The sequence below is a fragment of the Myotis yumanensis genome, unplaced genomic scaffold, assembly GCF_028538775.1.
Source record: "Myotis yumanensis isolate MYYU_CA2020_CCGP unplaced genomic scaffold, mMyoYum1.0.hap1 SCAF_12, whole genome shotgun sequence".
Lineage (NCBI taxonomy): Eukaryota > Metazoa > Chordata > Mammalia > Chiroptera > Vespertilionidae > Myotis > Myotis yumanensis.
The window spans coordinates 48,637,261-48,654,408 of NW_027223763.1; the positions used below are offsets into that span (position 1 = coordinate 48,637,261).

At 44.6% G+C, this 17,148-nt stretch overlaps 1 non-coding gene across 1 annotated transcript; it reads left to right on the plus strand.

Annotated features, from left to right (window-relative positions):
- Positions 1-15,736: 15,736 nt before the first annotated feature.
- On the plus strand, positions 15,737-15,807 carry LOC139021321 (small nucleolar RNA SNORD50). Its single transcript, XR_011473443.1, has one exon. It is a non-coding gene; the product is annotated as a small nucleolar RNA SNORD50 (small nucleolar RNA).
- Positions 15,808-17,148: the final 1,341 nt, after the last annotated feature.

Sequence of the window (17,148 nt, forward strand, 5' to 3'; positions counted from 1 at the left end):
TGCTGACACCATTATTTCAGCATTGGGGACTCATGACCCATGAGCCACAGTCACCCTGCATACCTTTGGGCTGAGGTGTGGGGCTTGATGCCCCATTGTCATGATAACATCCTTCCTTCTCCCCCCAGAGGAGAATGTGCCACAACCAAAGTACCCTCTGGGTGACCTGTTCTGACCCTACCTTTTGTTGCTCAGCCTCATTTCACACCTAGGACAGTGAGAGACCCTTACTCTACCCTCCCACCCTCACCACCACCTACATGAGAGCATTTCCTACTGGATCTCAGGGAGTTTTCTTGTATCGAATAGCCCATTTACTGAGGGCTCTTGTCCTTTCTCTTTCAGAATGCCATGCTTCTATCAGCATCTCAGCTTTGTCACCAAAACAGGCAGGCTCTGTGAGGGTCTGGGATTTACCCTACAGCCAGGTTAACAGGATAGCCTGTTACTGTTTCAGGGGGGCAGGCAGTAGGCTCTGTTACTCACAGGGCAGCAAGCAGCCTGCATAGGCTCATGATGAGCATGAGATGTTTTCCATGTGCCCCAAGTTCCATGGAGGGCATGGAGGTGGGCCTAGTTGGACTAGACACTGAGGTGGATGCAGCAGGTTTGTGACTTAACTGAGGTACAGTGAGCTGTCAAATCTACCACTTTTATGGTGAGTGGTCAGCAAGGCTGCTTTTTTGTGAAAGAGGTTACTTCATCCCTCAAGTCTGCTCACTGCAAACACAACCCTGAGAAATGGCCCAGATAAAGAGCAGTCAGGCTGCATCCTTGGCCTACCCAGTAAGAAAGTGCAGGAATGCTTGGGGCCCGAGCTTATTGACTCTCTCAACATGTGTGTTGGTTAAGATGATTAGTTTTCCTTGTTGATCAGAAAATACTTTATTATTTATCTTTATTAATATTATTTATTATCTTCTGATTTCAAGGAAGAAGACAAAGAGAACATAGATCAACATGGTTAAAGGACCTTTCCAACCCTAAAGCCACTTGAATTCTCATCCTAACTGGGGAAGCCTAGAAAGAAACTCATCTACAGCCATTTTGGAAGATCAGGTTGGTCCTTGAATGTTCCACATTTAGAGGAATTAAACTTCTAGCATCATTCTTAGGGTTGAAGCTATTCTTATTTTAGAAAAAAGTATCATGAAATATTTGATACATACAAGAGAATATAGTTATAACTTTGGAGCATAATAAAATGAACACCAATGAACCCATCACTGAATTGAATAATTACGTCCTCACAATAATTATTAACAATAATAACCCTGAGGCTATCTATGGGTTCCTTCCCACATGTTGAGTAAATGCAAACAGCTCAAGCTAGGCTGGAATTGACCTCATGTCCCAGAGCCCTGAGGACTGAGCAGGACTCTACCAACAGAAGAGATAGGCCACTGGGGTAGAAGAAAACAGTTCTTTGTAAGTTCTTCTAAGGGGACATTTTTAAAACTCCTGACTGAAACACCATACCTACTAATATCTTTAGCCTACTATGATCTTGAACTCTTTCCTCAATAAATGTCACCTCAATAAATAGAAGAAATAGAAGAAATAAAGCAAGAAAGTAAAGTGTTTGCTTTATAGACAGTCTTGTGGTGACAAGGAACCCAAAATGTAGAGTAGGCAGTGAAGAGGAGGGAAAGCAGCCAACCTTGTATCTTTAGGTAGCTGGATAAGCAACTGAGAGTTGGTTTAAGAACTGGAAGTGTCAGAGAACTTAACCCGGAACTACCTTGAATAAAAGAAGTAGAATTATCAACACAAGTTCACAGACAGTGGGGCTACAAGGAAGGCTATAGTGGCCTAACTCTTGTGCTTGCATTCACAATCATCTTCTCCATCCCCATTACCTGCTCATAGCCTCCCCATGTCCCTCACCTAAAATCCTTCTCCTGAAATTAATTTTTTATTGTGGTAAAATACATTTATATATATAAAACACTGATATGCAAATAGACCAAACAGCAGAACAAATGAACAACCAAACAACCAAACAACCGGTCGCTATGGCATGCTCTGACCACCAGGGGGTGCATGCAGAACATGGTAGGCATCGGCAGCAGGCAGTGGAGCACAGAACATGGTGGGCGTTGGCTGTGGTGGGATGGTGGAGCAGGTGAGCGGGAGCGCCTGACCAAGGTGGTGCGCCTGTCGCTATCATCTGGGTAAGCCACTGGTGGTTACTGAAAATTCTTTGCTCCCGCGCACCGCGGTCCCACCAGTGCTCGCACCTGCTGCCAGCACCAGCCCTGCTCACACCTGCTGCTGGCGTCAGAGACGCTGCTCGCACCCATTGCCGGTGCCTGACACTGGTCCTGATCACTCAGTGTCATCAGTGGGTGCGAGCGATGGCTGCTGGCCCAGATTGCCCCTGAGGGCTTCTCCCCCTCCCGCTGTTCTTGAGGGGCAAACAGGGCAGCAGGCACTGCTCGCACCCACTGCTGGTGCTGGCGCCAATTGCTCCACGCCATCAGTATGTGGGAGTGGCAGCTGTGGGAGCGGGGCTGCTGGCAGAGAGGGGATGGGGGGAGGGGGTCGTGGGGGGAGGGCTGGGGTGGGGTCACGGAGGATGGGCCGAGACCCACCCCTGTGCCCACCACAGCCTTGCGGCCCACGGTTCCTTTCAAGGTGCACGAATTCATTCACTGAGCCCCTAGTATAATATAAAATTCACCATTTTACAATGCACAACTCAGTGACATTTGGTACATTTACACTGTTGTGCAACCATCATCACTTTTAAATTCGATAACATTATCATCACCCAGTAGGAAACTCCATACCCTTTAAGCAGTCACTTCCCCTTCTTTCTCTTTCCCCAGCCCCTAGCAACCACTAACCTGCTTTCTGTCTCTATGGATTTGCCTATTCTGGACATTTCATATACATGGATTCATATAACATAAGGCCTTTTGTGTCTGGCTTCTTTCACATAGCATAATCTTTCCAAGGTTCATCTATATTGTAGCATGTATCAGTATTTCATTCCTATTTATGGCTAAAGAACATTACATTGTATGGACATACCACCTTTTCTTTATCCATTCATTGGTTTATAGAAATTAAGTGTTGTTTTCTTTCATCTTTTGGCTATTGAGAATAGTGCTGCTATGGAAATTCTTGTACTTTTCTTTTTTAATACTTGCTGCTGGGGTCCAACCCCAGCGGGTCCAGGGGTCCCCAAAGGTGTGGACGGAGTCGGCGAAGAATGAATGACATGGAAACTGGTTTCAGTTCATCAGCATAGCGAGGTTCTCCCTCCAGGATCTCCAGCGAAGTTCTGGTCAGGATCTCCAGCGAAGTTCTGGTTAGGAACTCCAACCAAGTTCTGGTCAGGATCTCCAACCAAGTTCTGGTGCCATGTTCTCTCGCTAGGTTCTCCAGCCAGGTTCTCCAGGTTCTCCAGCCAGGTTCTCTGGCCAGGTTCTAGCCCGGATCTCCAGTCAGGTTCTGTCGCCAGGTTCTATCCAGTTTCTCCTGCCATGTTCTGTCTAGGTTCTCCAGTGAAGTTCTGTAGCCAGGTTCTGTCCAGGATCTTTTGCCATGTTCTCTGGCTAGGTTCTGGTTAGGATCTGATGAGGTTCTGATGAGGAGCTGATGAGGAGCTGATGAGGATCTGATGATTATTGTCTTGTTACATCCGTATTTATACCAGCCGATTTTAATCCTGTCAATTTCTATTACAAAGGTTAGGGCGTTTCTCATCTCCATTCCAGGGAGTAAAGATTATGTAGCTTAACTACCCGCCTGGCACTTAATTAAGGGGTTTTATCCCCTCCCTAACCTCAGGGAAAGATCCCCACCTGGGGAAACAACCTTTCTCGGAGAGGTGACCTTGGTTAAAACACATGGCGCTAAAGGGAGCAAACATATTAAGAACAGTATGCTATAAATGCCAGGTCCATTGAAACATATGCTGTGCAGATGTTTCTTTCCTGCAGCGATTGTGTCAAGCAGCAAGGATGGACCGGCTCCCGGCAACTTGCTTTTCAGTTCTTTTGAGTACATACCTAGAAGTGGAATTGCAAGATCATATAATAATTTTATGACCTAACTTACTGAGGAACCACTAAAGTGTTTAAAATAGTGCCTACCTGCTGGTGTCTTTCTCTATCAAAGTTAAAACAGATGAATATAAGTTAATAGAACTGCATCATGAAGGACTGGGTCTAAATGCAAAGAATATAATGAGTTGCTTGATTATTAAAGAGGCTGCTAAAAATGTTCAGCAAGTCTCTTAAAGGTGGGGCAAGGTATTAACATGTCTGGGATCACTTAGAGGACTTAATAAAAATATTCTTAAGACTTAACTTTCTGGATACTCTCTATGTTCAGGCATGGTGGGAAATGAAAGCAAAATAATTGATAAAGGTTGTTGGCACCATAGGCACTTACTTCTACAGAGATAAACAAATGACAAAGAAAAGTCAAGCCACCAAGTGGATCCTTGGCTCCCTGGTCCTTCCATGCTGACAGAGGGTCCAGGACGCTTTCTACACTCAGTTCTCCAGGGGGACACACTGGTTTTAGGTTTGTTCACAACTTAAATGAGACCGATAAATCCTGTTATAGACTGGCAGAAAGATCTTCTTTTTCTTTTCTTCCCTCAATTGTAATTCTATTTTCATAACTCTGAGCTGGGTGAATTTTAATTCAAGTTTAGTTCTTCATTGCTTGAGCAAGAGGGGTCACTTATTTATTAACTCAGTAAAGATTTAATGGATGCCTACTTTATAGAGAGTTGTGGCACAAAACTATTAATTAAAAAATGATCCTATAGCTCTAGCAATTCTTTCTTTTTTTCTATAAATCTTCATAATATGTGCACATGCACACATACCCCACCTTATTCCTAAAAGAATTTCAGGTAGGCTGCTGTTTAAATCTTTAGACTTCTCATGTGTGTTTTGTTTCTACTTCATTTTCTTCCTTAAGATCATTAAGAATGTAGAGCAGCAGGGAGAGTAGGATTTGAAAAAGAGTAGCCTCTATAAACATCCTTAATATTTAACATAAGAGGGAAATCCCAAGTGTCTTTATTCTTGAATAAATTTACCAAATTCAGAAAAATAATGAATCCACATTTTAAGAAATGTTTACTTGAAATACAGTAATTTTAGATTTGCAGAAAAGTGGCAAAACTAGTACAGAAAGTTTACATATGCCCTTATCTAGCTGATGTTAACAATTTACAATGGTCAAAACCAGAACATTAGCATCAGTATATACTATTGACTAAATTACTGATCCTTTTGTAATTTCACCAATTGTTCTCATGATGTCCCTTTTATGATCCAGGACCCAATTCAAGATCTTATATTGCACTTCATTGTTGTGTCTTATTAGTCAACTACAGCCTGTGGTGTTCCTCTTTCTTTCCCTGGCTTTTTGATAAGCACTAGTCAGTTATTAAGAAGTTCTCTCACTTAGGGTTTTTCCCAGGTTTTCTCATGATTAGATTGAGGTTGTGATTTTGAGGATTTTTTTGGCATGTTATTCTTAAACCACAGAATGCTATTCGTTGCATCATTTCGGAGGACACCTGATGTGATGTCGTATTTCTGGTTAATTTAATCTTGATCTCTTGGTTACGGTAGTGTCCACCAGGTTTCTCCACTGTAAAGTTACTCTTTTTTTTTTCTAAGTGATAAATAGCTTTGGATATATACTTTGAGACTGTTAATATCTTGCTTCTCTTCAGTCTTTTGCCCACTCACTTTAGCATCCATTGGTGGGATTTATATGCAACAATTATTTCTGGGGTGTTTGCCTAATTGTGATATTATTTTTCTCCTTCATTTCATCTATATTTGTCCATTGCAAAAGCCTCATCTTCTCCATATGATTATTTATTATATTAGTTATATAAATATGGCATCATGGACATTTTTTATTTTGTAGGTTATAATGTAGTACCATCATTATTTATTTTATTGGTTAAATTGTTTTGGCTATTGGGAACTCCTTCCAGTTGGCTCCTATGTCCTTTTGATACATCCATCTTTTATTGAATACTTGCTTATTTTCTGCGGCCAGATATTCCACATCTATTAACCCTGCCCCAGGTCTGGAATTAACCACTTATTCAAGGAGTCTGGTTCCTTTTGTTAGAGAATGATATTTAGAAATCGAGTTCAGGGATGTAGGTGGGCTTATTGCTATGGCCATTGTTCCTTGGTCCTCTCAGCAAGGACATGCACATATACCAACCCATGCATATGCATGCACTCATACCTATTTCTACATCTGCCTGTAAGTATATAGACAGAGTGGGTAAAAAGCCGGTTTACAATTGTTCATATGGAAAATAATACAATCTACACTAATAAAGACAAACATGCAAATTGACCATACCTTCACTATGCCTTAAGCCACACCCACCAGCCAATCAGAACAACTATATGCAAATGAACCCAACCAAGATGGCGGCCAGCAGCCACGGAGCTGGAGCGAGCAAGAGGCTGGGGTTGCCCCTGGCGATGGAGGAAGCCAAGCTTCCCTCCCGCCAGCCCTGGCTGGCTCTGAGGTCCTCTCAAGGCTATAAAGTTTCAATTATAAAAGCTAAATAAACCCGAGAATAAAAAAAAGAAAAGAAAAAAAGGAGAGGCTGGGAACTTCCATCGCCGGGGGGGGAGTGGTGGTGGGGGGTTTGGCCAGCCTGAAAACGGCCCTCAGCCCCTCACCCAGACTGGCCAGGCACCCCAGTGGGGACCTCCCACCCTAAAGGAGGTGTGGCCAGCCTGCAAACAGCTATCAGCTCCTCACCCAGGCTGGCCAGGCACCCCAGCTAGAACCCCACCCTGATCCAGGACACCCTTCAGGGCAAACCAGCCGGCCCCCACCCGTGCACCAGGCCTCTGTCCTATATAATAAAAGGGTAATATGCAAATTGACCCTAACAGCAGAATGACTGGGAATGACTGGTCACTATGACACATACTGACCACTAGGGGCCAGACGCTCAATGCAGGAGCTGCCCCCTGGTGGTCAGTGCGCTGCCACAGAGGGAGCTCTGCTCAGCCACAAGCCAGGCTGCCAGCTGCCAGTACAGTGGTGCTGGCGGGAGCCTCTCCCGCCTCCTCAGCAGAGCTAAGGATGTCCGACTGCAGCTTAGGCCTGTTCCCCACTGGCAAGTGGACATCCCCCAAGGGCTCCCGGACTGCCAGAGGGAAGTCTGACTGCCAGCTTAGACCCGATCCCCCCTGGGGAGTGGGCCTCAGCCAGCAGGTGGTCATCCCCCGAGGCGTCCTAGACTGAGAGAGGGCACAGGCTGGGCTGAGGGACCCCCGCCCCCGAGTGCACAAATTTTTGTGCACCAGGCCTCTAGTTTATATAATAAAAGGCTAATATGAAAATTGACCGAACGACCGGTTGCTATGATGCACACTGACCACCAGGGGGCAGATGCTCAATGCAGGAGCTGCCCCCTGATGGTCAGTGCACTTCCACAGGGGGAGCTCCACTCAGCCAGAAGCCCTCATCTGGGCTCACAGCTGTCGATATCCAAGGATATCCAACTGCCAGCTTAGGCCCACTCCCTCCTACCCATTAGTTGAATATCCCTGAGGGCTCCCAGACTGGGAGAGGGCACAGGCTGGGCTGAGGGACGGGACCCACCCCACCCCACCCCCCGTGCACAAATTTCATGCACCGGGCCTCTAGTAATTAATAAATAACAATATACGAATAAATTGTGTTGGTGTACTCACAACTGTAGACCTACTTTTGCCCCACCCTGAATTCTAAACCATGAGTTTCTATTGATACCTCTGATTCTAATCTAGAATGACATTTTAGTGGAGCTTTTACCCTTCTTTATTTGCAATTCTTTCTCAGACAGTGAGAAGCTTTTTCTAGAGGCCCCATGAATTCCTTGGCTCATGTTCCCTTCCCCCCTCTCTGAGCCAGTAGTGTGGCATCTTCATGTCTCTCCAACTCTAACTCTCTTGCCTCCATCATTCACTTATAAGGACCCTTGTAATTATATTGGGCCTGTCTTAATAATCCTGGATAATGTCCTCATCTCAAAATCCTTTAGTTAATCACATCTGCAAACTCCCTTTTTTGCCTTGTAAGGTAATATATCCACAGGTTCAGGACATAGATTTTTCTTCTCTTATTTTATTTTATTTTACTTATTTTATTTTTTCCCATCACAATTTACCCTCTTCAACCACCCCAACGCCCGCCCAATCACCACACTGTTTTCCGTGTCCATGAGTTCTTTCTCATTTTTCTTTTTTATTCAATCACTCCACCCACCCCAACAAACATCTTCCCACCAGAGTTGTCTGCCTGCTCTCTATCTATGAGTCTGTCTCTACTTTGCTTGTTAATTCAGTTTGTTTATTTTTTAGGATGTGAATTTTTTTTGGCAGGGCACTATTCTTTTTTTTTTTTTTTTTTTTCAGAGAGGAAGGAAGGGAAAGGGAGAGAGAGAGAAAGAGAGAGAGAGAAACATCAATGATGAGCCCTAGCTGGTTTGGCTCAGTGGATAGAGCATCAGCCTGTGGGCTGAAGGGACCTGGGTTTGATTCTAGTCAAGGGCACATGCTTGGGGATTTCAGGCTAAATCCCTAGTGTGGGGCCTGCATGAGGCAGCCAATCAATGATTCTCTCTCATCATTGATGTTTCTATCTCTCTCTCCCTCTCTCTTCCTCCCTGAAATCAATACAAATATTTTTAAAAAATAAAAGAAATATCAATGATGAAAGAGAATTGTTGATCGGCTGCCTCCTGTACATCCCCCATTAGGGACTGAGCCCGCAACCTGGGCATGTGCCTGACAGGGAATCAAACCATGACCTCCAGGTTCATAGGTTGACACTCAACTATTGATTCACACGGGCCAGGTGTGGCAAGGCACCATTCTGCCTACCATGGTACTTATTATTTCCAATATTTGTTACTATAAACAATGCTGCAATGAATAACCTTGTACTTTCACATTTTGTACTGTTGGGGATATATCTTCAGGGTAGATTTCCAGAAGTGGGATTGCTGGGTCCAAAGTGGGTGTCTTGGTAGCTTTGTTAGGTATTGCCACATTTCCTTGCCTAGGATGTGACTACCACCATGACCCACTTTTAGTTAGGAATTTTTATGTTCAGACCACCTTACAGTGGGGCCTTGACTTACGAGTGTCCCGACTAAAGCGTTTTTTGAGATACCAGCTGTCTCTCCGCTGATTTTTTGCATTGAGTTGATAGAGTAATTTGAGTTAACGAGCTCCTTAACGAGCTCAGTCTAGGAACGAATTAAACTCGTAAGTCAAGGCCCCACTGTATTTGGTTACTTTTGGTCTCTGAGTTTGTGCAGTCCTCCCCTGGGCTTTCAGGTTTAGTATGTGCCCCCTTTTTTAGTCACCCATACCACTCAAGCAGAAGGGACCAGGAGGCCCTATTTTACTTTGCCTAATTCAAGAAATTCTAGGCATTCTATATGTATTATAAAATGTCTTAGTTCAGGTATTTTACCACCAAAGTAACCCACATGTTGAAATAGCCATTATTTATCTTTGGGTTCTATCCTGCCTCTTCTCCATTTTACTCGCTTTTTTGTATGAGGATCAATGTGACCAGTATCATCAAACCCAGGGATTCCCTAAGGTTGAACCACCAATTAGGGCATGCTATCTCAGTATCACCTGATTAGTTTCAAAAATGCATATTTCTGGACCCCATTCATGGAGATTTTGAATGAGAACGTCAGGGGTAGTGCCCAGACATTTCTGTTTTTTTCAAGTTCCCCAGGGGATTCTGACGTGCAGCCAGACTCAGGAACCACTGATCTGACCCCAAAACATGAGCCAGCTGTTTCCTCCTGCCCATGACTGTATGTGAGATGAATCATCATTTGAGTCCACGTAAGAACTTCTGATTTCCTTTACCTGAGGTTGAGGTCAGATATCCCCTCCACTTTGACCAAGCAGTGCATCTGCTTCCCCAAATCTTAAGGCCAAAGGGCATTGGTTTTGGCTTCAGGAGGTAGATTCCCCCTTTCATTTAGTCCTGGGAATATGTTGTTGTCCTGATCAGCCCTGGTTAGGCAGTCCCTAGGTGAAACAGCTGTGTGATATTGTGATTTATAATTAGAAATATATCTTTGGCCCAGCTGGTGTGGTTCAGTGGTTGAATGTCAACCCATGAACCAGGAGGTCATAGTTCTATTCCCAGTCAGGGCACATGCCCAGGTTGTGGGCTTAATCTCTGGTCAGGGCATGCAGGAGGCAGTCGATCAATATTTCTCTCTTATCATTGATTAGATGCCCAGTGCATGAATTCGTGCATGGGTGGAGTCCCTTGGGGTGGTTGTGGGGATCAGGCCCCAGCTCGCGCCCCCCAGGCTCACAGCCCCAGCCTTGAAGCCCCACAGCCCTGCCTGGCACCCCGCCGTGGCCTGGCACTGCCCCCTCACCTGCTCCACCATCCCCCCTGTGGGGTGATTGATCCAGGCCGGCCTCCCCCTCCCCCGCCCAGCTCCCTCAGTGCCTTGGAGCTGGGCGGTGGCCCCACCCCCCTACCACCGCCACTAGTCACCATCTGTGGGGCAATCAGTGGGGCGATTGGGCCCCCACTTTTACCCACCTTAGCCTGGTGCCACCCGCTCACCTGCTCCACCAATCCACCATGGTCCCACTCTCATCGGGGCCCATCAGGGCCGGCAGCGCCTCCACTGCTGCCTGCTGCCAGCAACATGTCACCAACGCTCGCTATGTTCCATGTCACCCCCTGGTGGTCAGCACACATCATAGCAAGAGGTCAAAACTCCCGGTCGAACAATTTGCCTATTAGGCTTTTATTATATAGGATGTTTCTCTTTCCCTGTCTCTTCCTTCTCTGAAATCAATAAGAATATATTTTTAAAAAGAAGAAATAGCAGTATATGTTTGCTCTTTTGTCCATTTCTGTCTCAGAGCTCTTAAAACCCTTGGAATTTCCTAAGTGTTGAGAGCTACAAAGGTATCTTTTGTTATTTGAATGAGGTAACAATGGGACACACCCCAGGTTAGGGGCTGCTTGCCAGGAGATCCAACCATGAGGTTAGAGGGCTGGAACTTCCAGTCCCACCCCCTGACTGCCTGGCAGGGGATAGGGGCTGGAGGTTGAACCAATCACCAGTTGCCAATGATTTAATCAATTACAGCTGTGAATGAAGCCTCCATAAAAAATGTAAAAGGAAAGGGTTCAGAGAACTTCCAGGTTCGGGGAACAGTGCACTTCCATGTGCCACTGTGTTGGGCCTAAACCAGGGGTGGGCAAACTTTTTGACTCGAGGAACACAATGGGTTCTTAAACTGGACTGGAGGGCTGGGACAAAAGCATGGATGGAGTGTTTGTGTGAACTAATATAAATTCAAAGTAAACATCATTACATAAAAGGGTACGGTCTTTTTTTTTTTTTAGTTTTATTCATTTCAAATGGGCCGGATCCGGCCCGCGGGCTGTAGTTTGCCCACGGCTGGCCTAAACTCTGTTGTTTGGGAAGTGCCTTTGTTTGGGATATTAATATCACCCCATGTATCTTTTCATCTGGCTGGTGATTCATATCCTTTATTACCCTTGGCAATAAGTCAGTAATCTAGTGAGTAAATGTTTTTGTTTTTGTTTTAGTTCTGTGAGCTGCTCTAGCAAGTTAATCAAACCCAAGGTCAGGGTCGTAGGAACCTTCAGTCTATAGCTGATCAGCCAGAAGCACAGATCATATCTGAACTTCTGATTGGCATCTGAAGTGGAGGGCATCTATGGAATCTGATCTATTTCCAGAAAGATAGTGTCAGAATTGAGTTGAATTGTGAGACACACAGTTGGTGTCCAAAAATTGCTTCATCGGTGGTATGGGAAAAACCCACACTACACACAGACACTGGAACTGGGTTCAGAATTTTAGACAGGCTATGGGGATCCTTTGATCCCAGGTTGCTGGGACCACACCAGGTTCGTCTTATGGCCAGCCCAGACCTCTGGGTCCAGCAGAGATGAGCCAAGATCAGGAAAAGAAGAGATTTTGGGAAGCATGTAGATTATTTAGTTCCTTAGGTCTGCCTTGTTATTCTCCCCTCAACTACCTGCAAAATGAGGTCAGGCCTGGCTCGGCATGCAACAGTTGGTGAATCTCGGGCATTTAAGCTTTTGTATGTTTCAGAATTGTCTGAAGGAACAGAGACCCACTTGAGTAAAAAGCATAATTGCACATAGGTATCTAGCCAAATCCAAGGCTAAGACCACAACCCAGACTGCAGAAGGGACTGGAACAAAGAGCAGGATGGTAGTCAGAGCTGCCCCTCTTTCTTGTCTGCTTCTGTCTCCAGTTACTCTCTTAAGAACTTCTCCGCTACATGGCTAAACATACACTCCGCCTTCCCACATGCACATCAGCTCCCACAGTTACATTCTGCACTTTTCTTCCACGTGAGGTAACTGACTCACTATCTCTTAGGCCCACTTCAAATGCCCAGGGAAAAGAATCTGATAAGCATGGGCATAGGAAGTAAAGTGATATAGCACAGATATAGCCACTAGACACCAATTTTATGATCTGGATAAGTTTCTAGAGAAGAGGTGGGTCCCTGTGCCCTAACAAGACACAAAGGTATTGTTTACCTTGGCTGGGATGCAGGGACAGGTGCCTGATCTTCTGCTCTAAACCAGAAGAGGTGCTGCGATGGCAGAAACCCGTCTGAGAATCTGAACTATAATTCCAGCCCAGGGCTGTTAGCAGGCCTCAGCCCCCATCAGATGCATCTGATGACCTCTTTTAGTCAGAGCACCCATCCCCTTTCTGAGTGAAGTTTCCCCGCCTTCTCCCTTTGTCCAAAAGGGTGCCCAGGGGAGCCAGATTTTTTTTGTTCTGTGTGACTCACCTCCCACAACTGCTCAGTGGGCCAAAGAACGGTGAATTTAGATATGGGCTTCGGGAGGCTGTCAGCCAATCAGAGATGCTCACAACATAAGCAGTTAGGCCTGCGCTGAAGGGTTATGAAGTTCCTAGACTCGTGATAGGAAATGTGGTGTTGAGGCAGCAGAAACTCTGAGAAAGCAAAATGACAAGGAAGAGAAAAGAGGTTCTGACTAGAGGGAAAGAATGAGGAAGTCAGCAGTGCAAGAAGGACAGATGAGATGTGCAGAGAGAAGTAGAGAAAAACGGGGAGAGACAACGCCATGAGCTGGTGCTGGTGTGGTCTTGCTTCTGACTGTAGGGGGCCCCACCCATCCTTATGTCACCAATTTGATTGAGCAAACTGAGTCCATTAAAATGTTTTACTTTTCCAATAACTGTTGTCAAGAATATTCTGTTAACCCTCCCAGCCTGCCAGGTAGAGAATGACCTTCATCATTATCTCTGTTCAGTTTCATAATGTGCAGGTCACATGTTATGGCAGTCCAGTCCCATGTTTCCTAATAGCTTTTTGAGACATACTTCACATACCATACAGTCCACCCATTTAAAGTGTACCCTTCAGTGGTTTTTAGTATATGCACAGAATTGTGCAACAACCACAACAATCACTTTAAAAACATTTTCATCATACCGAAATGAAACCCCATTCACTTTGTCAGTCACCTCTGTACCTCCCCCATTCCTCCACTCCCAGGCAACCACTAATTATTTTCTGTCTCTATTGATTTGTCTGTTATGGACATGTCATATAAATGGAATTATATAATATGTGGTCTTTTTGACTGGCTTCTTTCACTGAACATGATGTTTTCAAGGTTCACCCGCATTGTAGCATGTATTAGTAGGTCATTCCTTTTTAAGGCTGAATTATATTCCACTCTATGGATGTACCCAAATTTATTGGTCCATTCATCACTTGCTGGACAGTTGAACTCTGCTTTTTGGCTATTGTGAATAATGCTGCTGTAACAATTCATGTACAGGTTTTTGTGTGCACAGATATTTCTATTTCTCCTGGATCTATACCTCAGAGTAGAATGCTGAGTCATACAGTGACTTTATGTTTGTCATTTTGGAGAATTGCCAGAGTTCCATCCCACTTGAAATTCCAATCATGTATCCTTTTCAGATCCCCTGCTCTCTTCCCAGAACAGGCTGACCTTCCGGCTCTGCCCTTGAGTGGGGAGGGACATGTCCCCAAGCTCCGTCTGGTTCAGTCTGAAGTTGGTGGCTTGTTAAGGGCCCAGGACTGTGCGTCTGATTTCACTTCCTTCTGCTTCATCTCAAGTCACAGAAACTGTTGGGGTCTTCAGTGGTCACTGAGAGCTCAGCAACCTGGGATGAAGACTGCCCCCATTTTCTTCATCTTTGAAAACAGCCCTACAGCTCTTCCTGCCCCCCAGGTATGGGGTACTCCAGTGAACCGCCCCCTTCAGAAACTTCAGGCAAGAAGCAGATGTTGATCTCTATGTAGGAACACCCTACAACTTCAAGGATGTGTGTCCAGCATCCTCTTCTTCCTAAGAATGAGAGGGGAAGAGGACAGGATACCTTCCCTCTAGGCCCCAGAACCTCCTCCTCGTCGCTAGGCCCTCCCTTTTATTTTTCATTGTTAAAGGCCAGTGAACCAGTTCAACCTCTCCAATCCCCACCTCTTCTCTACTCTCATTTCCTGACCCAATCCTATACCTGGGAGACTCATCTGAGGAATTAGGCCTTACTAAAATTTGTGACTTCAGTAACCTTTTTCTCAACACAGAGCTATCTGTGCAGTTATTTTTTCCTGTTCAGGAAATGCTGGAGCAGGAAAAATACCTAATCAGTAACTTATATCAACCCATTAAACTGATAGTAAGCCCCCCTTTTATCTGAATTCCTTTCAGGAAATGAGCCAAACCTAAGCCTTTTTTCTTCTAAAAACAAGCAACCATCTCAGTTGCTCTGGTCAGAATATCTACCCACACCTTCCTTCCCTCACTGTGAGGCCAGGCCTTCCTTACAGACAAAGGTCAGGTGGGATTCCAAGCCAAGCGTTTGACTTTTGGTGTGATAAGTGACTGAACTCTATTCCCTGGGCTGACCGTGAGTCAAGGAAAACCAATTTTCAGGGTGGCCCCCATGTGGACTCCTCTCTGCCCTCTTCCCTCTGGTTGCTTATGACTTTCTCCCACCTCTGAATCCCCTATCCCCATTTCAAGAGAGGGGCCTGCCATCATTCCCTTCCATCACATTCCAGATAAACTCCTATCACAACCTTAGTCCCTGACTTAGAGAAGGTTGCTAAGCCTGGTTCTAGATAAGCTGCTGGCTCCTTGTAGTTCTCACCCCTTCCTGAGCTCTGCCTTCTTGCCCATGTTTCAGAACCCTGTGTGCATTTCGTTTCACTCTTTGGCTTTGTTCTTTTCCCCCTCCACCCCCGCTTCCCTAAGGCCTAATAGAGTGAAGAAAGTGGACTTATTTTTTGGACCTGAAATAGTTAACACTGATGTAGTACCTATTATGTGGCAGGTGCTGTTCTAAGTGTTTCATATAAACATTTACATCACATCGCATTGCATTGCATTACACACATTGCATTGTATTGCACTGCATTTGGAGGAAAATATTCTGAGAAGCTCTGCCTTGTCTTCACAAGGTGATCCTGGTTAAGCTGCATAACCTCTCTTCACCTTGACTTTTCTTTCTATAAGGTGGAAGGGGCCTTGCAGACTGGTTGTTTACACTGGTGAGATCATTATTATGCTTATTACAATGCAATATCTATGACCTAAATTCCAATTTTCCATGACCGAGTATCATCCTACACACTGTTAAAAACAAAATTTATATCTATGATGATCCTATCCCAAACCTGAATTTCTGTTGAAAAAACTTAATACAGATCTCATTTTGGAGATAGACCATTTATAAGGACAATAGCATTTTTGAAAATGAATTTTAAATAAGTTCTGAAAAAATAAAACAAAAATTCAACTGAATAAATTTTAAAAATCTTATTGGATTTATTCAATTATTCATGAATCTGGAAGTATCTAATTTAGCAAATAGAAAGGGGCTCCAAGGAGCTGTAAGAAACTAAAGATCTTCATAGGCAGGAGGGAACAGGAACAAAGAAGTTACACTAGATGAAAAAGCAAATTGGTTATAGAAAAGTCACTTTCCTTTAGGGCAGTGGTTCTCAACCTTCTGGCCCTTTAAATACAGTTCCTCATGTTGTGACCCAACCATAAAATTATTTTCGTTGCTACTTCATAACTGTAATGTTGTTACTGTTATGAATCATAATGTAAATATTTGATATGCAGGATGGTCTTAGGTGACCCCTGTGAAAGGGTCGTTCAACCACCAAAGGGGTCACGACCCACAGGTTGAGAACCTCTGCTTTAGGGGATGGCAGGGTCTGTCAGGCAGATTAACTAAGCAATTCTCTATTTTTTATTGGAAAGGAAGAGGAAAATGGTCTTTATTCACTGATAACATTATTGTCTATCTATATATGTAAAACCCTAATATGCAAATAGACTGAACAGCAGAACAACCAAACAACCGAACAACCGGTCACTATGATGTGTGCTGACCACCAAGCGGCACGCGCAAAACATGGTGGGCTTTGGCAGCAGGCGGCAGAGCACGGAACATGGTGGGCTTCGGCCATGGCAGGATGGTGAAGCAGGTGAGCGGGGGTGCCAGACCAAGGTGGGGCGCTGGTCGCTGTCATCAGGGCAAGCCTCTGGTGGTTACTGAAAATTCTTTGCTCCCGCGAACCACAGTCCTGCCAAGCACTCGCACCTGCTGCCAGCACTGATGGCAAGAGCAGGTCTGCTGGCAGACAAGAGACCTGGGCTGTGGTGGGGGCATGGAGGATGGCCTACAGCAGCCTTGCAGCCCATAATTCCTTTCAAGGTGCACGAATTCGTGCACTGGGCCCCTAGTATACTATAAAATGTATAAAAAGCTACTCTAATAAGTTTAACAAGTTTACAGGATACAAGATCAATATAAAAATCAATTGTATTTCATGCGTTAGCAATAAACTATTAAAATTTTAAAATAATACTGTTTACAATAGCCTAGCATGTACAAAATACTTAGGCATTAATCTGACAAAATATGTGCAAGGCTTATACACTGAAAACTACAAAGACATTTCTGAGAGAAGTTACACAATACCTAAGTACATGGAGATATGCCATATTCATAGATGAGAAGACTCAATATATTTAAGGTGTCAATTTGTT